Source organism: Ixodes scapularis, unplaced genomic scaffold (assembly GCF_016920785.2).
Source record: "Ixodes scapularis isolate PalLabHiFi unplaced genomic scaffold, ASM1692078v2 PGA_scaffold3__209_contigs__length_174095766, whole genome shotgun sequence".
NCBI lineage: Eukaryota > Metazoa > Arthropoda > Arachnida > Ixodida > Ixodidae > Ixodes > Ixodes scapularis.
In genome coordinates this window covers 170,771,601-170,796,660 of record NW_024609868.1, presented here as the reverse complement: position 1 = coordinate 170,796,660, position 25,060 = coordinate 170,771,601, and the positions used below count along the sequence as shown (strand labels likewise).

Sequence of the window (25,060 nt, the reverse complement as noted above, 5' to 3'; positions counted from 1 at the left end):
CAAGAACCTGTAGGAAGCAGCAACTTCTTAGTGGGGTGTTGCAACATTGCTCAAGAAAACAATAATTATACTTGTCATCCCAAGAAAAGAAAAATAAATGGAATGGTTCGTAGTTCGTACGCTGCACAAGTGGAGTGAGGCGTAGAAGATTTTGTTGTCAATAAAAGCAATGCTTTCTGCGTGCAAAAAGCCTTGCGATTTGGTTCAGAGTAATCTGAAATGCATGCTCAAGAGCTTGAATACAGTAGACAACTTAATATTTGCAATTGAAATATAGACCCCCACAAATATATTACTGTATGGTAACAGTTACATAGCATACAACTCCCAATCATGAAATTTCGTGCCTGTGAAATATTCCCAAACCTCACACTCCCCAAATATTGGAAAGTGTCGAAAATAAAGTGGTTTACAGTGCATGGCATAAAGGGGAAAATCGATAAAGCACCAAGAGAAGCCAAGGCAAGTATAGAACGATCATGTCTACAACAGCAATCAATGAAATATACATAAAAGTTGTACACACAAAGTTGTATCACATCAGACAGGTTGCAAAGGAGGACTCAAAGAATCAAGCACAGGGATAAGTATATTGCACTAATATGATAAACATAGCCATGGACAAAGCCAACAAACCAGCAGGGGCATGTTACCATGCACTATATGCGGCAGACATCATGCCAGTGGCAAGAGAAACCACTTCCACTGATTGCCAGCAAGTTACAAGGTTAGCGGCTATCAACATCTGGCTGAGTGACCTTAATATTCCCAACAGCACTGTGCTCAGCTGTGGTGCTGATAGTCGCTAACCTCTCAAATGACTGACGCTCAGAGGAAATGGTTCCTCCCGCCACTGCAACGGAAATCCCCCAGACGTTAAAAAAATAAGTAGCCTGGATAGGGTTTTACACTTGTGCAGGGCGAGCACGGCGACCCCGTCGAGACGGACGACCCCGGTGGGCAGGACGACCCCGGTGAGCAGGGCGTGCGTGGCGAGCGGAGGCAGCCACCTCCCTCACTTTGCGCCGCCGCATCGCTTGCCCTCTCTCTCTCAGGGTCCGGGCTTGGGGTTCCCTGTCGCTGCTGTCTGACCCCTCACAGTCCTCGGAATCTGACTCATCAGACACGAGGGGCTCGGGAACCGGCTCTGGGATTGTGCAATAAATGCACACATTGTGCAAAATGACACATGCAGTGGCTATATTGCAAGCCCTCTCAGGGTCGTAATGGAGGGCTCGGTACCTCTGTAGGCATCTAAATCTGTTTTTTAGCATGCCGATGCATCGCTCCACAATTCAGCGGGTGGACCGATGCTTTCTATTGAAAGCGGCCTCGGCTCCAGCTGGGTCGCCTGCAACCGGGGTGAGCAGCCATGGCTCCAATGGGTAGCCGCTGTCACCTGCACACAACAATGTGACAGGATTCGTCATGAATATTCTGCCAAAAGTCTGAATGCATTTCTGCAACATAAATGGTTTTCAGGGCAAATACAGCTTCTACTGGTGGCCACATGACTGGGAGTTGTGTACTCCATCCCACTTTCCTGCGCAAAGATAAAAAGGGCAGACTGGACAATGTTTAAATGAGTGATTGACAGAGCATCAGTCTAATGTCTGTAGGGTAGCATCAGGACACCTCAGAGTGCATTGCTGCAACTGGGAGCAACCTAGCTTCTATTTGAAAAAATCACAGTCATTAGTAGACACCGAGACCAGGTAACCCAGGAGACTATAGGCGAGGTCAAGCAACTAGAGCCACAAGCTGTCGGTGCCCCTCACTATTTCTCTCGGATAAGGAGAGTTGCTTTTTAGCTAAGCAAGGTACCCTGCTCAAGTCAGTTCAGGAGCGTGTGACCTCTATATTGTATGTTTTTTTCCCCGGCTTGTTTGGTTGTGGCACCTGCAGCGTTTGCACTCGACGTCAGCACTAATACAGTTTAGTTGTAGGTCAGTGCTTTTATCTGTTTGAGTTCTTTTACTCTGTCCGTGTCGTTGCACCATTTGTACTTTAAAGAACACATTGCTAAGTAGCCCCAGTTGTTCCTCACTTTCACGAGCCATTGCTGGTATCCTGGTGGCTTGTGGCCAGAGAGATTTTGGTTGTCAGACTGCACACTGCCACAAGAAAATGTGTCGAACTACAGTGGCAGGTAATTAAAAAATATGAATGAAATAAAATTGTCTGGAACTGGTGTTTTTAGGTAATACTGTGTGTATTTTTATATGACCTCTGGAACGTATGAAACATGCAACAAAATTGTGGCCAAAGTCAAGACGGGACAATTTGCAAACTACTTACCAAGCAGGCACTCGTCAGCTTGAATGAGCTACCCGGCGACAAACTCCTCTCTCAGAAGGGATGCCCGCCACACAAACGAGTCGTGCACCGACCCTGGAAATGTCCCATCGAAGCTCGTGATCCTCAAATCGGCGTCGCAAACCTGCAAAATAAAAATGTGGTATTTAGCGTGTTTGTTGGCTATTGAGCTACTGTTGATACCCAAAGCAAAACTGCCTGCAGTCTTCTCACACGTTCAATGAACTCAACTTTTCTGTTTCCTGAAGTTTAATAGGGAGTGCCAAGTGTGAGATATTCATTGGTGTTAAATACACTGTGATGATTTTTAAGTACAAATGATCAACTCAAGCGCGTAGCAAAGAAAACATGGCTCCCCCCGGTTCTGATGCGTGTAGAGGTAACGTGCACTGTACTGTGAGCCGAAAGCATGCAACATCACAACAGCTGAGAGGTTTCGATAACCTCAGCCTTAGCCGCATCTTGCTGGAGAGGCGGTAAAAGAAGAGAGGGAAATAAATAAAATGATATGAGCATAACTTGTGCGGGGTGTTCGGGTCAAGGACATCTCGTCGAAGGCCAACTTGTCAAATAGGCAAGCTCGTAATAGGGCAGCTCGTCGAAGGTCAGTTAGCTAAAGAGGTAATCTTGTTGCCACTTTTTTTTAACATTGCATTTAGCTTGTATCACAACCGACCAGTTAGTGTTCTGTTCTTTTGCACATTATCAGTTCATACACTCTGGACAGGAAGCACTATGTTCACACGCTCGATTCGAACCTTAAAAGTGACATTATGAGCTCCCATCACTACATGCTAGCAACCCAACGATGAGAAAAACGTAACACTAGAAATCACAACACTAATATTCTTGGAGATTCAGGACACAGGGGACAAATGTGTGATATGAGTGTTCCAAGAAGTGTATCTTCAATCTTTTCTGCTTTCCATTGTGCGATTGTTTGACCAGAGACCTTCACCTAGAAATCTATCTCAGATAATTCGACAAACTGCCATGCAACAGGTTTCCCCTTTCTGCGAATTAGCCTATGATAAGTTAGTCTTCGACAAGGTGATCTTCAACGATTTGGCTCTCAATGAGCTGGCCGAACACGTGTTGCTCCATGCTGTCCCAAGTGGAAGAGGGAGATGCCTCTTTGGGTAACACAATGCCTGTTGTCACGAATTGCCAATCTTATGAACAAATAAATTTCATGCATGATGTACTCGCTAAGGACCCTTAAAGGGAGTGTCCGGTGAAATTTTGCCTTCAATAAAACAGTTGAAATGTATTGTCATTACGTCCAGATATACCTTCCGCACAATATCCTGAATTTCTTATGCTTCCTTGCATGGGTAATTGAATTTTCATTCAAGTCCAAACTGCTCAAATTTTGCCTGCAAATATACGGCGTTTGCGTTGGCAACATTTTCAAGAACAGACGCTCTGACGTCACATCAGTGATCGCGGCCGTCCTCGTGTGCTATCAAGCGCTGCGGAGTTGTTCCTGATCCGTTCTTTATAGCGTGGCTTTGCTATAGATTTCATTTTTATGAATGGGTGGTGACTTTTGTTGTGCGGTGGGGTGCCACAACGATCGGGGTGCGAAAAAAGACGTGACGTTTCATGTGTTCCCGCGAGACCTGCCGCGGCGAGCAAGATGGATTGCCGCAGTGCGTCGGGCGCACTGGGTTCCTACAAAAGCGTCTCGCTTGTGCAGCGTGCACTTCACAGACGATAGCTCCGAGCTCAGCTCGCGGCTTTCAAAAGAATTCGGTCTAGCGCAGAGGGCTCCGAGACTGAAGCCGGACGCCGTACCGATCATCTTCAACTACGTCGTTGCACCACCAACCCCTCTCCGTGGCGCGTTTGCGAAGAGGAGACGCAAGGACGTAAGTCAAATATTGGTTTCTAAAAGCGTTGAATTCTTTTAGTTAAAAAGTCACGACGTGTTTTCTATGACACACACTACCTCCGACTCCTGCCGTTTTGCTCGCTATTGAGGCCACAGGGAGCTGATCCATATGCGCGCGAGCGCTTTCTCTGCTCTCATTACTGGTTCACAAGTACTTTTGACAAGTTTTAGTAATTATATATTGGCCGACTTCGGGTTTTGCTTGTTGAAGTGTGAGAATAGCAGACGAATGATGCGATGTGCGACGTTGTTTATAAACGCAGGCTGTCGACGAAGCCATCGCCGAGCGCGCTGCGACGGGTGCCGCCGATTCGGTCCCGGACCCAAACCCCTGCCCAGATGGAAATGGAGCCCTTGTTCCAGACTGTGAGCAACTTTCCATGGATGTTTCTGAGCCGGAGACTGAACAGACTCCACGAAATGTCTGTGTCGGCGCACAAACGGAGCCTCTGCAAACATGCACGCGAAGGAACCAGACCAAGATCAAAGTCAGCTGCATAGGTGAGGATGTATCAATACTTGGGCTAGTTGGTTCGTGATGCAAGTGGACAAAAAACAAGCACTTCCTTGTGATCGTCTTTTTTTTTAATCAGGATATACTTTGTGCTTTGTTCATATCTAAGGTGTGGATACCACATGCATATGCAGAAACAGGTTGTTAAGATTTCAAAGTGGGAAATCTGCCCTGTGCAGTATCATTGTAGCAGGTATAGAACCAGAGATCTAATTTGGATCTGAGTGGCTCTGAATCTTTTCTGCATAGAGACAGTGCCGAGCAGCAGTGTACGGTCTGCAGGCAAGGGCTTGTTTCATCAGCTCAGTTACAGTCCTGCAGTCTGATTTTTGTCTTCGCTGAAAGTAAAGCCTGGTTCACTTATTTGCGTTCGAGTGTGGTGTGGTCAGTTGCAGAAATGCGGATGCAGAACATTGCAGAAGTCGTTTGTGGAAGGCATGCACACACAGTAGTGTAGAACGTTATTGACGCTTTCGGCTGACCAATAGCAAGCGATATCCACCAAAAGCATGTCAGCTGCCAGCCGCTACATCGACACGGCTTTTTGAAGTTCTCTGGTGGTCCGCGTGACTCTGGCTAGTCATACTGTCCCAACCTTAGAAAGACCTGCTTCCGAGTCCTGATGTGCTCCGGAACAAGACAGATCTTGTCCATTGTCACATTGAAGACGGCGGTGACAAAAACGCACGTTCATCGGCTACCACTAGAAACTTTTTATGAAAGGGTCTGAAGAAACGACCTCACGACCGTGATCTGAGAACATCTCAAATTCTGATGAGGGTTTGAGGAATGTGACAATAACCAAAAAAAATTCGGAAAAGGCAAATAGCATTCAAAAATATTTATTATCCTGATGAGAGCGGCGGCACGACCGGCAGTCGCTATCTCTAAACAGTGCCAGCTCAGCTAAACGTCATGCCACACAAAGTCTCCATTAGCCCTTTCTACAGTAGCGATGGGAATTGAAATCATTTTGATATTCCTTTGATACGCCGGTGAAACTCTTGAAAGTACCAACAACAACACGAATATCCCCTACCACCAGCGAGAGAATACACAAACTCAACTCTATTATGTGGCAGCGCGGTAGTGGCGCGTCAAGCGCACTTCCGGTCTGGGGCTGTGGGCGGAAGTTGCCATGCGAGACGTGCATTCCTGCGTTGTTTTGAAAGAAATCGGAGAAAAACCTGCCTTCTTGTCAAAACGCCGTGACTGGGGCAGTTCCAAAGGAGTTGAGAAAGGCTTGAAGGTCAGTTTTCATGTGCTCAGTTCGTCCGAAAATGTGGATACGTGCCGTGAAAAAAAAAAAAAAAAAAAAAAAATCCAGACGCCGTCAGCCCACGATTGCTTGGGCGGGAAGCACTTTGTGTTAAATTCACGGATACTTGTGGTCATCAGATATATTTGTTTTGTTCCAAAATGAACGGTAGGAAAACCGTTAAGTTGGACGGACCCCTTGCGGACTACGTTCAGTGCATCTTCAAGTTCAAACAGACGCCTGATCGTTCAAACTGTCGTCTGCTCTTTCAAACATTTCTGCTTGTCGTCTGCTCTTTCAGACGACACCGGCTTGTAGACCAAATGTTGGCCCGCTAATTGCGATAAGAAGTAAGTGTATGCCTCAAAATAGTTTAAAGATTGGTTGGGGTAAGCAAGCCTGGTGTAAACAGTAGATACAAAGAGATGGTGATCATTGTTACCAGTGACCATTACCGACTTGTTATGCCTGATTCACTTGGTCCGATTATGCTTGCGATTTTCATTATCGACAGCGACCACCTCAGCTACGGTTCACGCTTTTGAAGCCCGAGCGACGTTGCAACTGAAAATTGCGAGCAGAATATCATCATACAAATCAGGCTTTAGCGTCCATTCTGCAGCGTCTACATGGAATGTATCGTCACATGTCACATTATTCATGCAAAGTTTTGCGGTGTAGCGAGCCTTGGTAATGTCGCTGAGGCCGCTCAAGTAGTCAGACATTGCCAGGAAGACGAAGAATCAACAATTCCAATACGAAAAAGAGCACGAGGACTCACATTGACGCCGACAACATCGCATTTTAATAGTTTGTTTATGGGCAACGGCGAGCTTCTTTTCCACTTTCCATCGCGCATGCAGAGTGCCGGTGGCGTCTGCTAGGGGTGCTCCAGTTTGCTTGTAAACATGAGTTAGTCTATATTCTGATAAAGTAAGGAGCGAAAAGTACCTCTGGCGTGAATATATCCAACCACTGTCACCAGTGAACATAATCCCGCGTTAATCCTTGCTGTCAAACGCAGAAATACTTCATAGAAGCGCATTTCAGCGACAACTCGACGACGCCGGCGAATGGGGATAAGCAAACAACATGGTGTACTGTTCCCGCGTTACTGCGGGCCTCTGATTGGCCCACCGCAACACACCTCAAGTGTTTCTGCACTCAAAGTTAAACCGAGTCCAACTTCCTTGCAGTGCTGTGCAATAGGGCAAGCATTGTCCCGTTACTAGGCGACACGCTTCTGCAACTGACCGCAAGCGTGCCATTCTGCTCTCGAATGCAGTCAAACGTTAATATGTGAACCAGGCTTGAGAGCCGTCTCAGCCGCTTGTTGGCTAGGCAGGCACTATCGACCAAGGAAAAGGTCTAACCTGTTCATGAGTCATCAAAAAATATTTTGGTGAGAATGCCTTACCCACATACGCATGACAAAAGAGGTCGCACAGCATGTGTAATTTATTGCTCTTTGAATGCTACCCTTGCAAATTTTGAGCTTGTTCTAATGCCTGAAGATTGTTCACCGTTGCAGGTACCCAGACAGCATTTGCTAAACTCAGCAAGGAAGTGCAGACTGAGACTGCTGAACAAACGAACTCAGCCACACAAAATCCGGTTTCGGCAGAGGCTCCAATAGATGACGCTGATGGCTCGGACTCAGATGAGTAAGCATGCCTTCACACTGAAATGCGTTTTGCGATGCATCTTTATATGTGCAACACTATGGCTCCTCTTGACTCGTGAAATGACACCCCACATTAAAGAAAAAAAGATTTTTTTTAAACAGCCTATTTAGGACATGCATGTCACAAAACAAATATTCCGCGAAAAAACAAATTTTTTCTAGCAATATTTACGCCGCATGACGTAATTTAGTTGAAGTTACAACTTTTCCACATTTAAAACTCCCGCTCTTTCGACGCGCGTGCGGAGTGGCTGGAATACGTTACCCATGACGTATAGCAGCCTTTCCGTGACGTAGAATACAAACTTTGTGGCGCGTGATTTAAAACGGACGAAATAGCCGCAAACTAAAATGAGTCTCGCACTATAAATATTGCTTTAAAAAATTTCGTTTTTGGCAGAAAATTTTTTTTGAAACATGCATGCTTGTCCCAATGAACCTTTTCCACATACCGACGGCACCAGGCGGTGGCTGCACGAACTAAAAATCGAGGAAGTGACCTACCTGCACTACCAATCGATAATAGGAGCTACGCTACCAGTTTCTTCGCTCTCTGAGCAGCACCCTCCCAAACGTCGGGTTTTCCTTTCCGTCGACGTTCTTTTTTTGTGTAACATAATTATATATATGCTGTAGTTACGTGTTCTACTCGCTGATATACAGCCTCCTTCCGAATTTCCTCGATTTTTCGTTCCCGACTTCCGCCACTTGGCATCAGGCGCTCGCGCGTCCGCAGAACGCTTCTCGGAAAAGGTCCATTAGGCTGTTTAAAAATATACTTTTTTTTTCTTTGCAGTTACCCTTTAAGAGGAAAATTTTCCTCTCTAGAAGAGATCCTCAGTTCACTTTTGCTCTTATTTCTTTATGCTTTACACAAAGGCCCATATATGCAAACCCGAAATGCACTGAAGGAAAAATGTTGCTATCTTGTGGCATATGACATCTCGTGCGAAGAGCATCATGAGAGATTCTCTTGGCACCCTTAAAGCAGTTTAGTACGGCTAGCTCTCTGAGGGAAGATGGACAGCACTGCAGATCAGATTTCTCGTCCTTCAAACTATATACATGATTTGTGCTATCTGATTTATTTACTGCGGTCCCAAAATTAGCCATGATTTAAAAAAAAAAAAAAAAACGAGACTGCAGATTGTGACGCACACACGCACTCAAGTCCCAATTTTTGTATTTTGAGACTTTTGAGTGTGTGTGTCGTTACCTGCAGTCCCCTTTTTTTAAATCATGTTTAATGTACACCAGCTCATTTGCACCCTTGCATTTATTTCAAACTTAGGTTTTCCACAGTTTTAATTTCTACTTTGAGCGACCAGTTAGTGGCACTTAACCCCCTTTATTCAAAACTTGTAGATTTCTTAATACTAGACTCTGGGAATGAAATGAAATTCGGAAATATCATGTACCGACTGATGAATGGCATACGGTGTCGGCATACCTAAGGATGAATTCGGATGAGCCTTGTGATCTTTACACATTGCCAAAATCTCAGCTCAAGAAGCCAAAATCTCAGTCAAGAAGCTTCTGTCAGATTACAGACATCTTGGCTCGATTTCAAGCCTACAATATGGGGATTTGTGTGCTGGCCTGGGGTCCAAGCCCATTTGTGTATCTGTGTACTGAAATTTGCATGGGAGCCACCTCGGCACGCAGACGTCTGGAAATGAGTGTTGGTTGTGGAGATATTCATTCAAACATCTCGTGTTTTTGCAGTGATCCTCTGGGTCTTCTTCAGGATCCAAGTGATCCTGACTTCCGTCCAAACTACTCAGACGATGAAGAGTTAAGTAAAATAACTTTTTCTGATTGGAACTTCGTTATGATGTATTTAGCATGACACTATTAGTGCCCCATTGTTGGTCTTGTTTCTTTTTCTCTTAGAAAGGGAGAGAGAGCTAGAAATACCTTATTTTAAGTTATATGATTTTTATAAAAGCTATATGGCTTTCCCGAGCCTAAATTAAGTTTATTATTAGTAGAGCGGCGAGAGCTGCTGAATCAGGGCTGCAGCTTATAACCGGTAAATTTTATAACCGTCCAAACCCTGTTTGAGCAAACCACTCAACAAAGGCGCTATACATTTTTCTTTTGATTGAAGTTTAACTTTCCTCAGATTTTTTTTTCTATCTCAAAGGGCCCCAGGAACTGGCGCAGCACCTGATGAAAGTGAAGCAGCCGCCGACAAGTACATCGTGTTTGGGTCTTGCCTCAAGAAGCTCCTGAAGCGGTGCTCGGATTGCTTCTCCATGAACACCCAAGTCTCCTTTGACCTCGTCGGATCCATGGTGAAGGTCACCACCACTTGCGGCGCTGGCCACACCAGCATCTGGGAGAGCCAGCCTAAGTGTCATGGCAAGCCGGAGGGCAACATCTTAATGTGTAGCGGGATCGTCTTCAGTGGAGGCTGCCCAACAAAGGTGCTCCGCCTCTTCGATATCATGGGCGTCGCCAGAATCCATTCCACACAGTTCAACGAGTATCAGAGATGCTACGTGCTCCCAGCAGTGATGAACGTAAGCAGCTTAGATTGTGCTATCTTTTAGAATATGCACAGCAATTTTGGAAATTATTCAAAGACAAGGGATGCAACCCTCCCCTGTTGTCATCTGTCCTTGTTTTTACTCTCCTGATCAATTGCTGCAAATTTACATGCTCCTTAATTTCTGTTTAGCAATGCTCTGTTTTTTTACAACAGGTATGGAGAGCTGAACAACGCACTCTTGTCAAGCGCCTGGAGGGGCGGCCACTACGGCTGGCCGGCGACGGCCGATCGGACTCCCTGGCTTTTCTGCCCTGCACGGGACTTATTCGCTGCTGGAGACATCAATCGACCGTATTATTCACCTGGAACTTGTACAGGTGGGCATTGAAAATGTTTTCCGCCATTTGTATAACACTCTAATCTAGTTTCACAAGAGCGTGCAGGTGAGTTTTGGCCGCGGAACTACCTGCATACTACTCGTGTATTGTAAAGACTGGAGACTAAAGGCTCTGTTATACTCCGACGTAACGCGCGCGCAAGCGAACACCGGCCGAAGTCGGCTACGTCACGTCAGTCACGCCGCGCGCGTCAAAAATTCGCCCTCTCTATAGTCGGTTACAAGTCAAGAAGGTAGGAGAAGCTCCTCCCACAAGTGTGATGCGCCCGTTTCAAATCTCTCCGCAGTCGAAAGAAGAGTTCACTGGAAACGCTCCTTGTTCCGTTTCAATGGATTCCCACTTGTCTCCGATCCCACTTTTTAAGAAAGCGACCTTTGTATTCATCGGAGAGGGAACCAAGCCCCTGAAAGCGGCCTTTGTATCAATCGGAGGGGGAAGCTAATCCCCGAAAGTCGTATTCGTTTCCATCGGAGGGGGAAAACTCTAATCTCCCTCTCGCGGCTTCCACAATGCTAAGTCAAAGTCGAAAGATAAAGCAAATATGTACAGAAAGGCAAGACCCTCCTCGCGCGTTGGTCGCGACGTCACGGAAACGGTGGGACGCTATTGGATGCGGAGGTGGCGGAGGGATATCCGATTCCCTTTGAGGGGCATTTGCCGCTACCTTCTTAACCTGTAACTGACTATAGACTCCGGCGGCCCTGGCGACTTCCGCGGCGCGCGTCGGTGGGCCGCCAGCGCGGCGCATGCGCAGAATCTGGCTACGAGGGCGCGTTTCTTGCGAGAGTGCGCCATTTCCGGTTTCTTTTCGTTTCGATTAGCAGACGAGAATTCTCGCGCTTCTTGAGCGCCGAATTTGAGCGATGGCGTGGACGTACCTTGCACGACGAAAACTCGGGCTTGCACTGTTGGTACACCGCCTGCGCCTCAAGCGTAGGCGGTCAGTGTATACATGCGGTACGTCTTTGACAAGCGCACGGTCTACGGTACTCAAGCTTCCTCGAGTCGTAGACACTCGGATGAGGACGAATTACCTCGATCAGCTTCTCGACGACCGAGACGTCCGATTCTTCAAACATGACGCCACACGGAGTGGTGCTCCCAAATACTTTACGAGGGGGAATACAGGACACTGCGCTCATTTGCATTAGACGGAGCGATGGCCGCGCCGATTCCTCCTCTGGTGGCGCGGGATAATTTGGGTGCGTCCCTCTCCCTATTTTCTCTCCCCTCCTCTCACATTTTCTCCTCCCGCCAGAACACGTGACCGATATGCGTCACCGACGATGCCAAACGCGAGCGGGCGAACACGCGGGGGCTAGGCGTGTTGGCTAGGCCGGACCGGAGCCCTTTATACAGGGCTCTGGGCCGGACGCGACGACTATCAGCGGCCACCATTGCGCGACCTGTCACCGCATGTTGATGCCAGCGTCCTTCTCGACGGATGGCACGCTACAGTGTACTTTTGTAATGCGCCTAGTATGACGCGTTCGCGACTGTAAAGAATCCGTGAAAATGGCAGTGTGCTCCGTTCTCCGCAGCAAGAACCGGACCTTGCAGGGCAAAAACCTACCATTTTTTCGGTTCCCTCCAGATCAAATCACGTAAGTAAACAACTTCGGCGTCGCGTTTCTCATGCTGAGCTTATTCAAAATGTGTTTGTAAAACATATAGATGATCCGTGTCTGTTGAATGCTGGGCTGTATATATTTGCTCAAGCCGTTTTTATCTGTGTTTGTTGAATGCAAAGGTGTGCGCATTTGTTCAATGTGCAATAAATATTGTTTCAACAAAAAAATTGTCGAATGACATTTATGAGTGGAATCTGAGTTCGCACCTTCAATTATCATTGTAGAAATATTAAAAATAATCCAAACCAACTTTGTTCAAGGCCAGCATGGACTATTAGGAAAAATGTTGACTATCCACGAAGTAATAAAAAAGTATTCCCAACTTTCTGAACAATTTTTTTTTTTTCTGTTGCCTTGGGCTGCTGCAAAGCGCCACCTACTCGCATTTTGAAAATAGCGAGAAAAGGATCACACGATTAAATAGTCGTATATCTAATACACAGAACCCCACTCCTGATATCAGAATTTTGCGCCAGCCGGACATTCCCGAAACCAGCACTTCGAAAAATGCTGGACATACCGAGCTCGCGAAAATAGGGTCGTTTACTCAAAGTGGCTTCTCGGGCGTCTTAGCGATAATCACAGTAGCAAATACTTTGCTGTGAAGTATATGACAATACATTGCTGTGCCTGCTAAACGTGCTTGTCGTATCGACATAGTTCCTTAATATTAGTTGCTCCGTACTGCTTTAAAGTGCGATTACGATTAACCACACTTATTAGAACATCTTTCAAAACCGCCTGTACAAATTTCGATACTCGCTGATTGAGCTACATGCGTGCGGTTTATATAACACAACGTAGACATAGAGCTCATCCTACGTATACGCGTCCTTTAAATGAGTCACCAATAAAGTGTCCACTGGTTTTTAAATTCAACAGACGACCCACGCCGCCGCGACCGAGGAGCATGCACACACCGAAGGAAGTTCGGCCGGTAGTAAAATATCCCGCACCGAGAGACGGCGCTAGTCGCCATCCGATCCCAAAGGGGAAAGCCGCAACAACGTGCCACATCCACCCATTGAAAGCGCGCACAACCTGTCGTCCCCGAGGCCATTGTATTCGCGGGGAGTGTCCTGTATTCCCCCTCGTAAAGTATTTGGTGCTCCCGTCGTCTGCTATTGCTCGTATTCGCCGCGAGGGCTACCGGGAGCCAGCGCGTGCTGCATCCTGGTCCGGCGTCGCCGGCGCGGCCGGCGCGGAATACGGCATGCTTCATTTTGGCGTCGAGGCGGTCAGGCTGCGTCGAACGCCGCCGGTCGCGCCGGTTACGCCACGACGCCGGAGTCTAGAGCGTCGGGTTCTCGCCGACGTGACGTCGCTGTGACGCGCTCGCACGCGCGCACGCGTTACGTCGGAGTATAAAGGCTCTGTTATACTCCGACGTAACGCGCGCGCAGGCGAACGCTGGCCGAAGTCGGCTACGTCACGTCAGTCACGCCGCGCGCGTCAAAAATTCGACGTCTCTATACTCCGGCGGCCCTGGCGACTCCCGCGGCGCGCGTCGGTGGGTCGTTTGCGCGGCGCATGCGCAGAATCTGGCCACGAGGGCGCGCTTCCTGAGAGAGTGCGCCATTTCCGGTTCTTTTTCATTTCGAATAGCAGACGAGAATTCTCGCGCTTCTTGAGCGCCAAGTTCGAGCGATGGCGTGGACGTACCTTGCCCGACGAAAACTCGCGCTTGCACTGTTGGTGCACCGCCTGCGCCGCAAGCGTAGGTGGTAAATGTTTATACGCTACATCTTTGACAAGCGCACGGTCTACGGTACTCAAGCTTCCTCGTGTCGTAGAAACACAGGTGAGGACGAATTCCCTCGATCAACTTCCCGACCCCCGACCGAGTCCGATTCTTCGAACATGGCGCCACACGAAGTGCTCCCGTCGTCTGCTATTGCTCGTATTCGCCGCGCTTCCCGCGCGAGGGCTGCCGAGAGCCAGCCCGTGATGCATCCTGGTCCGGCGTCGCCGGCGCGTCCGGCGCGGAATACGGCATGCTCCATTTTGGCGTCGAGGTGGTCAGGCTGCGTCGAACGCCACCGGTCGCGTCGGTTACGCCACGACGCCGGAGTATAGAGCGTCCGGTTTTCGCCGACGTGACGTCGCTGTGACGCGCTCGCGCGCGCGCACGCGTTACGTCGGAGTATAACAGAGCCTTAAAGGCTCTGTTATAATCCGACGTAACGCGCGCGCAAGCGAACGCTGGCCGAAGTCGGCTACGTCACGTCAGTCATGCCGCGCGCGTCAAAACTTCGCACTCTCTAGACTCCGGCGGCCCTGGCGACTTCCGCGGCGCGCGTCGGTAGGCCGCCAGCGCGGCGCATGCGCAGAATCTGGCTACGAGGGCGCGTTTCTTGCGAGAGTGCGCCATTTCCGGTTCCTTTTCGTTTCGATTTAGCAGACGAGAATTCTCGCGCTTCTTGAGCACCGAATTTGAGCGATGGCGTGGACGTACCTTGCACGACGAAAACTCGGGCTTGCACTGTTGGTGCACCGCCTGCGCCGCAAGCGTAGGCGGTCAATGTACATGCGGTACATCTTTGACGAGCGCACGGTCTACGGTACTCAAGCTTCCTCGAGTCGTAGACACTCGGGTGAGGACGAATTCCCTCGATGAGCTTCTCGACCGACCGAGTCCGATTCTTCAAACATGACGCCACACGGAGTGGTGCTCCTGTCGTCTGCGACGCCTGCTGGGAGCCGGCGCGTGATGCATCCTGGTCCGGCGTCGCCGGCGCGGCCGGCGCGGAATACCGCATGCTCCATTTTGGCGTCGAGGCGGTCAGTCTGCGTCGAACGCCGCCGGTCGCGTCGGTTACGCCATGACGCCGGAGTATACACGAACTCATCTCTGTTACGTCACGGCGCGGTGGTGGCGCGTCGGACGCACTTCCGGTCCGGGGCTGTGGGCGGAAGTGCCCATTTGAGACGTGTATTCCTGCGTTGTTCTGAAAGGAACCAGACAAAAATTTGCCTTCTCGTCAAAATGCTGCGACTGGGGCTGTACTAAGAGTGTCGAGAAAGATTTGAAGGTCAGTTTTCATGCGCTCGGTTCGTCCGAGAACGCGGATATGTCCAATGAAAAGGGAAAACCAGACGCCGACGGACCACGATTGCTTGGGCGGGAAGCATTTTGGGTTAAATTCATGGATACTACTGGCCATCAAATTTATTTGTTTTGTTCCAAAATGAACGCCGGAAAACTGTCAAGTTGTACGGACCACCTGCGAACTAGGTTCAGTGCGTCTTTAAGTTCAAAAGGTCGCCTGATCGTTCGAACTGTCGTCTGCTCTTTCAAACGTTTCTGCTTGTCGTCTGCTCTTTTAGAGGACACCGGCCCGTAGACCAAACGTGGGCCCGGTACTTGCGATAAGAATTAAGTGCAGGCCTCAAAAGACTTAAGTTTGAAGGTTGGTAAGCAGGCTCGACATTAGATACAAGATGTTGATCCTTGTTACCACTGGCCATCACCGACTTGTTATGCCTGATTCACTTGGTTAGATTCTGCTTGCGATTTTCAGTATCGACGTCGACCATCTCAGCTGCAGTTCACGCTTTTGCAGTCCGAGCGACGTCGCTACTGAAAATTGCGAGCTAAATCTCATCATGTGAATCAGGCTTTAGCGTACGTTCTGCGGCGTCCACGCGGAATGAATCGCCGCATATCAGATTAATCACGCGAAGTTTTGCGGTGTAACGAGCCTCGTTAATTTCGCTGACGCTGCTCAAGTAGTCAGACATCGTTAGGAGGACGTAGAATCAACAATTCCAGCGCGAAAAAGAGCACGGGGACTCACACCGGTGCCGACAACATCGCATTTCAATGGTTTGTTTATGGGCGACGGCGAGCTTTTTGCCCACACCCCCATCGCGCATGCGCGGCGCCGGTGGCGTCCGCTAGGGGCGCTTCGGTTTGTTTGTAAACATGAGTTGGTGTATAGAGCGTCGGGTTTTCGCCGACGTGACGTCGCTGTGACGCGCTCGCACGCGCGCACGCGTTACGTCGGAGTATAACAGGGCCTATAACAGGGCCTTAACAGAGCCTTAAAGGCTCTGTTATACTCCGACGTAACGCGTGCGCGCGTGCGAGCGCGTCACAGCGACGTCACGTCGGCGAAAACCCGACGCTCTATACTCCGGCGTCGTGGCGTAACCGACGCGACCGGCGGCGTTCGACGCAGCCTGACCGCCTCGACGCCAAAATGGAGCATGCCGTATTCCGCGCCGGCCGCGCCGGCGACGCCGGACCAGGATGCATCACGCGCTGGCTCCCGATAGCCCTCGCGGCGAATACGAGCAATTCGCGACTCCAGCGACCTATAGGGGGCGCCACCACCAAACAAACATGGCGGCTGAGTCCAGGTCGCGGCGGCTCGGCCGGGCTATCATAGCCGGGCCGCCTGAACAGGTGGCGCGTTCAATTTAACGGATTTTCTTTTGTTTAATGCCCAATTTTATAGGTATTTGAACTGAGACGGTGAAGTGTAGCCGGTGCAGATAAACTTGCAAAGCATAGTTTTGTTTTGCCGGTGTTTTTTTGTTCTTTTCGTGTCAAACTTTCGTTTCGGAGGTTTCGTTCAAAACCGAAACTATGGGCTCCGGAGAGACGGTTTTACACTCTAATCTGTTTTGATCATCTAAGCAAAGCGGCGATGACTATAGAATTGTTCCACAGAGAGTAACTTTTCAGCTAACTCGCATGCCTCGACCATGCGACTTATCTGTCCGCGGAATCGAGCTTTTGTGCGTATCCGCGTTTACGAAACAGCTCCAGTCGTCTGCTCGGCCAACAACACAGGCTGCAGGAAAATTACGAAAATTAAGCAACCGCTTCTTGAGCCAAGGACCATGTTAACCCGCCGGCGCCCCACTAAGCAGCTGATACTCGTATTTCAATTCAGGTTTTAGTAGCAATCGAGAAGTCATTTTGACGAGCGGGTTATGTATTATATTACGTACTATGGGAGTCCCACTAAAGCGATATTAGTATATCCTTCGGGTTGAATTATGAACTTAGTTGACTAGCTATCAGGTGAGTTGCCGAATAAAAGTATATTTGACAGACGGAGACATACTACTTAAATTTAGCCAAATGGTTCTATAGCCGGCAGCACGGAGACAAACTGAAGAGAGTCTTCATTGAAGATCCACGCAGAACCTCTCTGCATTGAACTTTGCTTCGAATCCTGAACGGAGAAAATTAGTATTTTTTGTGGCCTGTCAACCTGACCAATGTAGACGTATATTGCTGCTGGCTTCGACGTCCTCGTAATATAAATATTGGAGGCGCGATAGGTCAAAATGCCGTGATAGCATCTAACGTTGCGAGATTTGTCTCCCACCTTTTGAAAACAGATAATTTCCCTCATTCATCATTTGCAGCGAGCAAGTTTTCCTGAAGCAAGTAATTGCGAAATCATCCCAACTTCTTCAGTGTGGTCCAGAGGCTTTTCGACGAAAAGCAGCCAAGATGAATAGCCAACGCACCGACCGGCGTGGGTGGCTCAAACTTGAAGCTAACCGAACACAACCAAACTCAAGAAAAGCAGCTATCGAACCTTCCCATTCACTTGACTGCAACACTGATGTTCCCTCCAGTAGCAGTTACCAAGCAGTCGTCACTCTGAATGCGATTCGAGACAGACAAGAAATCAAAGAGTTTTTCCGTGATTCCTCCCCACCCAAGAAATCGAAACCACGCGACCGTGTGCTGTGGAGTAAACGGGCTTTCAAACACGTAATAGAAGAAAACAATCTACTGAGGCTTCACCACACTAATGATCACTCAGGCAAACTTAAGAAATATTCGGACCTTCGTCAAATTACATTGTTCGCCACCGCGCCGACAAGACGTCTCCGCGAAAGCCACCAGAGACGCGGAGGGGCGCGGAGCGACCTGGACCGGCTGGTTCCCGGTTTTCCCGCTTGGCGGCGTCCGTTTTGCTGGAGTCGCGAATAGCAGACGACGGGAGCACCACTCCGTGCGGCGTCGTGTTTGAAGAATCGGAAGTCTCGGTCGTCGAGAAGCTGATCGAGGAAATTCGTCCTCACCCGTGTGTCTACGACACAAGGAAGCTTGAGTACCGTAGACCGTGCGCTTGTCAAAGATGTACCGTATGTACATTGACCGCCTACGCTTGCGGGGCAGGCGGTGCACCAACAGTGCAAGCGCGAGTTTTCGTCGTGCAAGGTACGTCCACGCCATCGCTCGAACTTGCGCTCAAGCAACTCAAGAAGCGCGAGAATTCTCGTCTGCTATTCGAAACGAAAACGAACCGGAAGTGGCGCACTCTCGCCGGAAACGCACCCTCGTAGCCAGATTTTGCGCATGCGCCGCGCTGGCGGCCCACCGACGCGCGCCGCGGAAGTCGCCAGGGCCGCCTGGGTCTAGAGAGAGCGAAATTTTGACGCGCGCGGCGTGACCGACGTGACGTAGCCGACTTCGGCCAGCGTTCGCTTGCGCGCGCGTTTTACGTCGGAGTATAACAGAGCCTTAAGGCTCTCTCCGACGTAATGCGCGCGCAAGCGAACGCTGGCCGAAGTCGGCTACGTCACGTCAGTCACGCCGCGCGGGTCAAAAACGGCGCGCGTCAGTGAGCCGCCAGCGCGGCGCATGCGCAGAATCTGGCTATGAGGGCGCGTTTCCTGCGAGAATGTGCCATTTCCGGTTCCTTTTTGTTTCAAATAGCAGACGAGAATTCTCGCGCTTCTTGAGCCCCAAGTTCGAGCGATGGCGTGGACGTACCTTGCACGACGAAAACTCGCGCTTGCACTGTTGGTGCACCGCCTGCCCCGCAAGCGTAGGCGGTCAATGCACATGCGGTGGACCTTTGACAAGCGCACGGTCTACGGTACTCAAGCTTCCTCGTGTCGTAGGGTGAGGACGAATTCCCTCGATCAGCTTCTCGACGACCGAGACGTCCGATTCTTCAAACATGACGCCGCACGGAGTGGTGCTCCCGTCGTCTGCTATTGCTCGTATTCGCCGCGAGGGCTACAGGGAGCCAGCGCGTGATGCATCCTGGTCCGGCGTCGCTGGCGCGGAATACGGCATGCTCCATTCTGGCGTCGAGGCGGTCAGGCTGCGTCGAACGCCGCCGGTCGCGTCGCTTACGCCACGACGCCGAAGTATAGAGCGTCGGGTTTTCGCCGACGTGACGTCGCTGTGACGCGCTCGCACGCGCGCACGCGTTACGTCGGAGTATAACAGAGCCTTTAATAGAGAAGAAAAGATGGTCAGGCAATGCAAAGAAGACAGGGACGGTCCAAATGCAAGTCTCCTTCCAGGTGCTGAAGGAAGGCTTGCCAGGCTATGCTTGTCATTCAATCTATCCGAGTGCTATTTTTCTTCGAAAAATCACAGCTGCATGTGAAATTTTACAGTGATAGCTGTTGGTGGGACCCTTTCTAGTTACGCATTGTGTGTGCGTGCTCCACCTCGACGAAAATGTTACAAAATTGTGTTCCCAGATAGTGCCTGCGGGAAATTGATCCTAGTATCCAACGGCTTGCAGCACGATGCTCTTCTCATTCAGCTATAATGCTTGTCAACTCAAAAAGTGTGTTCTTTGAAGTACCCAATGCAGACAGCACTCACTCATGTGGAGAATACCAAGCAATAACAGGAAACATTCATGGCGGCAGGCTAGTAGGTGCACACGTGTAAGGGTTTCCACCTTTCTGCTAAGCTTAGCATGCCACCGTGGATGCACCTGTTCTTGCGCAAATAAAATTATAATTACAATAATGAAATTAACAAAATGCTACTGTAGCGGGGATAAAGCTACAAGCTCTAGCCGAGAGGACAAAATACAGAATGCGTGCCAATGCGGCAGTGCGGGCCCGAGAAGACGCAGCGAAGGAGGCGAGATGTTAGGCAGATCTCGAGATGTGAGCACGGGAAGCAAAAGTACGCTGTCACCTCTGATTTCCTTGAGGCAGTTATGGCGCTGGATGGACTGTGGCGGGATGTTCGGCATCGAAGGACCGGTTGGGAATGTGTCAGTTGAAGTGGGCATAATCGTGTCACGTCTACATTGGTCCGTGGATGGCAACCATGCCATTAAAGCTATGGCTGTCCATTATCTTGCTTGAGAGCATATTAGTACAGCTGCACGTGACATTTCTGTGTTGTCTGTTCGTTCACGCCTCCTTTTGGGTCGGAATCTTATCCCAGCTCGCCTGTCTTCTCTTCAGTTATAGAAGTTGATGTTAGTTATGCCTGACATTAGTTTGGAAATGTTCCCTTATTTTAGTAATTCCTTTATAGCATGATGTTTGTATTGCAAGTTAGTTTATTTCACAACTATGCTTTCACTCTCTCAAAGAGGAAAGGGTTTAAATCGGAATTCAATAGTTTTAATGTTGCTTAAATAGAAGAAATTAATGTTCTTAATGATTTATAAGCAATGGCAGCGGACTCAATTGTTCAGAACCGGTGTTCTAATTTTTGGGGTATTTTACACTTATACTACACTTTCGTTCAATGAAGTTGTTAATCCTAGAAATTTATTACTACTATGGACTTGCAGAGTTCATGGCATTTGTATACCGGTTGTTTTTCAGTCGACTGAGGTGAAGTCAAGTTGCCACATGGAGCTGGAGGGGCTGACTAGGTCTTTAGTCTACTTTGCGGAACTGGGTATCACCGTGGAGGTCCTTGTCACTGACAGGCACCTGCAGGTCAGCGCGTCCATGAAGCGAGAGCATCCCCTCATCCAGCACCGCTTTGATATCTGGCATGTCAGCAAAGGTAAGCCAATATCACAGTAAAAGCACATATCCCACGAAATTGACTGAAATAAAGGTTGACTGGTCAAACAGAAACCCCAGGACAATAAACTAAAAACAGGCCAAATACAAGAACGAGATGATTATAATAATATATCTTTGTTTACCAATGAATTGTTGCATCTCTGAAGATAAAACAGCTCCTAGCGCAGGCAAGCAGAGGTTGAAGTTGCACTTTAAGCATGCTTATCACCAACCAGTGGTGTTTGTGATGCCAGTTCAGGAAGGTTATTGTGATAAATCACTAATGAAAAAGAGGGAGCACAACATTGGAGGTTTGAGGCTTAGGAGCTGCCTGAAAGTCCCTAGTTTTCCAGGCCAAAATACTTGCTGAGCTGCATGAACCAAAGATAGGCTGGTTGCGGTTTAAGGACATTTTAGGAAAGACCATTTTATCCACCCTAGCCTCTGTACAGGCTGCATGCGGGATAGGGTGCTTTTACGAAACCACATTTTATCTCCTGCTCGTGTTTTACCGTTCTCTTAAAACCTTCCATCCTTTTTTTTTATTAGTTTGCATGTAGACAATTGCTTCTTCTGTCACTCTTGGTGTTGGAAAATCTTGGAAATATCTTGAGGGGCTACACCAATGATGGAGCTCGAGAAACACGACCGAGGACCAGGGGCGGATTTAGAAGGGGGGTCCGGATGTCCTGACCCCCCTCTTGATTTCTGCATGTGTAAAATTTAGGGCGTGAAACGAGGGAGAGGGGGAGGGGGTTTCTAAACATAGGGTACGCTGACCAACAGCTGACCCCCCCCCCCCCCCCCCCCCCCCCTCAGGAAATTCCTGCATCCGCCCCTGCCGAGGACCTATACAGGTCGCATGAACCGATGTTCTCCAGGTCTTTTTTTCCCTCCAAGACCCAACAGCATCTGCAGAGGAGAGTCTGCTTGCTTGCCATTGAGTAAAAATGGAACATCAGGCAATGCTTTTGTGGAGCTAGCAGAAAAAGTGTGCCTCCACCCATACATGAGCATAGGGCATAGCTTCACCAGCATAGGTTCCGGTGAAGCCTGGAGCTGGAAGTATGCCACATGAACACCTAAGCCCTGCATAAAATTTGCTTATAAGTTTTGCCTTAGCAAAATATAATTGAGGATCCGCAATTGAGCAAAGCATTGTCTCAGCTTCAGTTAGAGCACATTCAAGCCTCTTTATAATTTCCTCAGAAATATCTTGACAGTTCTGGACTAAGGAGCATTCTTTTTTATGAGATCATCCTTCTGCCACTGGTTTGTGGAGTTATAATCTATATACAGCAGTAGAAAATAATGCAGTTTATAGAAGTCAACTTTCAACAACAATGAAAGTGCTTTCAAACTCATTGCCCGCATTACATTGGAGCATTGAAAGGGAATTATATTTACAGGCATTAAAAAGAAGATTGTGGCAATCGCCAAGTCGCCACGCCACAAGCCATTGGAAAAATGGCTGGACACCATCACGAGACATCTGTACTGGTGCGCCCGCACCAGCAACGGCCAGGGGGACCTGATCCTGGCAAAATGGACGTCAATCACCAGGCACATCTGCAATGTCCACCACCACCCGAACCCACTGCACCCAGCGTGCTTGCACGGGGATGTCAGTGATCGGCTCTGGATTGAGGAGGGTGAGCTCCTGGGTTGCAAGTTTTAGAGAATGTTCGCTTATAGTTGCTCTTACTTTTAGGCACCGAAACCTACAAGAAGTTGGAATCGGTTGTGCTCTCTAACCACCTCCTGCGGGACATTCCCAGGCTGTCCTCGAACGAGCAGACGTTCGGACTGGAGGCGTTCCATGGGGTGCTGATTCATTTTGCCCCCAAGTCTGTTAGCTACCGATATGATGGACTGCTGGCAAGGTGGGCGTTGCACTTCGCCTGGCATCTGGACTACTAATTTGTTACGCTCTGCTGCATCTTTCAGGACATACATTGCAGCGCTCCACTACAACTGCAATGCGGACAGGAAGGTGCGCCTCACAGAAGACGGCGAAGACAAACACGCCCTGAAGTTTTCCAGAGCAAGGAAGCAGTGGACCATTGTTCCCGTCACGGAAGACACCAAGTTTGGTATGCTGTATTCACAAACTATGTGTAAACACAAGTTATGAACATTACCATCTACACATAGATATAATTTACATACTTTTGGACCAAGCCGAGTCCCTTCAGCTTGGTCTTGAAAGTCGAGTTACATTGAAGAACCTGATATAATAATTGTTGGCCAGCAACTTGCTGGATCACGCTTTCCCGCTTCGCGAATGAGGCCACCGGTCTTCCATGTTTTTGGAGGCATAAGATGATTGACTAGCGCTCTGGAGGCTACTATAAAAAATAGAAATGGTTGACATCTTGTTCTTGATCGCCGTTCGATGAAACAATATCTGTACACGCAGTAAGAATGCAAGCTTCATTTTCAGTATCCGGCGAAAGTTTTGCAAAAGCGCAACACCAGAGAAGGGCAGCATATGCAGCTTCTGCAATGCTAACTCGGCCATCCTGTGCCTCCATAAACGTGGCCAACCAGTGGCCACGTTTGCATACATACGCAGAGATAGGCAAGCGCAATCCAGCAAAGTCATATAGATCATTAATATAAACTTGTTCACAGTAAAAAGAAAAAAAGGGGGGGGGGGGAAGGGGGGGCACTTTTGACATCTCCTGGTCATGCAAGGAAATTGAAAATGTGAGCACCACAGAATTTTGCACACTGTATGGGCCAGAGATGTCAAGGGGCTGTTACAGTAAGATGAAGTGTGTATTCTTATTGTAGTAAGGTTGACAGCTGGGCAAGTTGGTACTGGTTAATAAAACCGGAAAAAGGTACAAAAGGAAGCGACAAACTGGACAGGACAGAGTGCTGACCCGTAACTATGTATTTTTACTGATAGACAAGGAGAAAGACAGCATGCATTGTTCCGCAAGTTCACACGCAGATCTTCTACCGATATCTAGACATTACTGCACAGGCTGGACGTTCATTGTCAGTTTCAGGAATGGACCTTTTTCGAGTAACAAGCGCCGTCTGGGGAGTTGTCTGCGAACTACAATAGAAGAGCAGCCCAACATTCCTCCGCCTGTCAAAACACATTGGCGTCGTGCCGTTGTATCGGTTTTCAGTGCTCTTTATACCCCATACTACCGATACTAAAAAAAACATGATTCAAAATAGACTAAATACGCACGAAGATAGATGCTGACAATGTTGCTGTCTCCATTTTCGCTGGGCACCGCGTCCCGGTGTCCTGTGAAAATGGCGACAGCGGGAGTGTACGCATGCGCAGAAGCTTACTGGAAAAAGGTCCATTCTAGCTCCTTACTCGACAAAGCCACTGACGCACGGGATGATTCGCCCAGGCACTCTTTACAGTGAACTGAAACGTGCCCTCCCACTGGTGGCTCCGAGATACAGTAGTACTTGTGCTCACACAACCTATCGTTCTGAACGATGGGCTCCGTGAGCACAGGTACTATCTCGGAGCCACAGTGGGAGTGCACCTTTCAGTTCACTGTAAAGAGTGCCTGTGCAAACCGTCTTTCAATACCACCACGATTTTGGGAAGGCACAAAGAAAAGGTGACACATAATGTGCTTGAGGCATTCTGCATCCACAGTGGTGGAAAAAACTGCATTAGCTCAGCGTCAGTGGCTTTGTCGAGTAAGGAGCTAAAATTCCTGCAACTGACGTTGAAGGTCCAGCACGTGCAGTAATGCGTAGATATCATCGGTAGATGCATGATGTGCGTGTGAATGTGTGGATCAATGTGTGTTGTCTTTCTCCTTGTCTATCTGTAAAAATACATATTAGTTGCGAGTCAGCGCTCTCTCCTGTCCGGTTTGTCGCTTCCTTTTGTACCTTTATGCACTGTTTTATCCCATTATGTTTAATTCTTATTGTGAATTTTTTGCTCTTAGGTTACATCCAGAAGCTGCTAACTGGACTCTTTGAACACATTGAGAGGTACCCAACGTTCGCAGCAGCGAAGGAAGCACTCCCGAAGCAGAAACGACCAACACTGGGCAGCACGCTGGCACAGAGGCCTGACCTGGAGACTGCTCGAGCCACTCACCGGTCACGCTTTCGAAGGCAGTGA

At 48.8% G+C, this 25,060-nt stretch overlaps 1 pseudogene; it reads left to right on the top strand.

The window, feature by feature from the left end:
- The first annotated feature begins 602 nt into the window (after positions 1-602).
- On the top strand, positions 603-25,060 carry LOC115314828 (annotated as a pseudogene).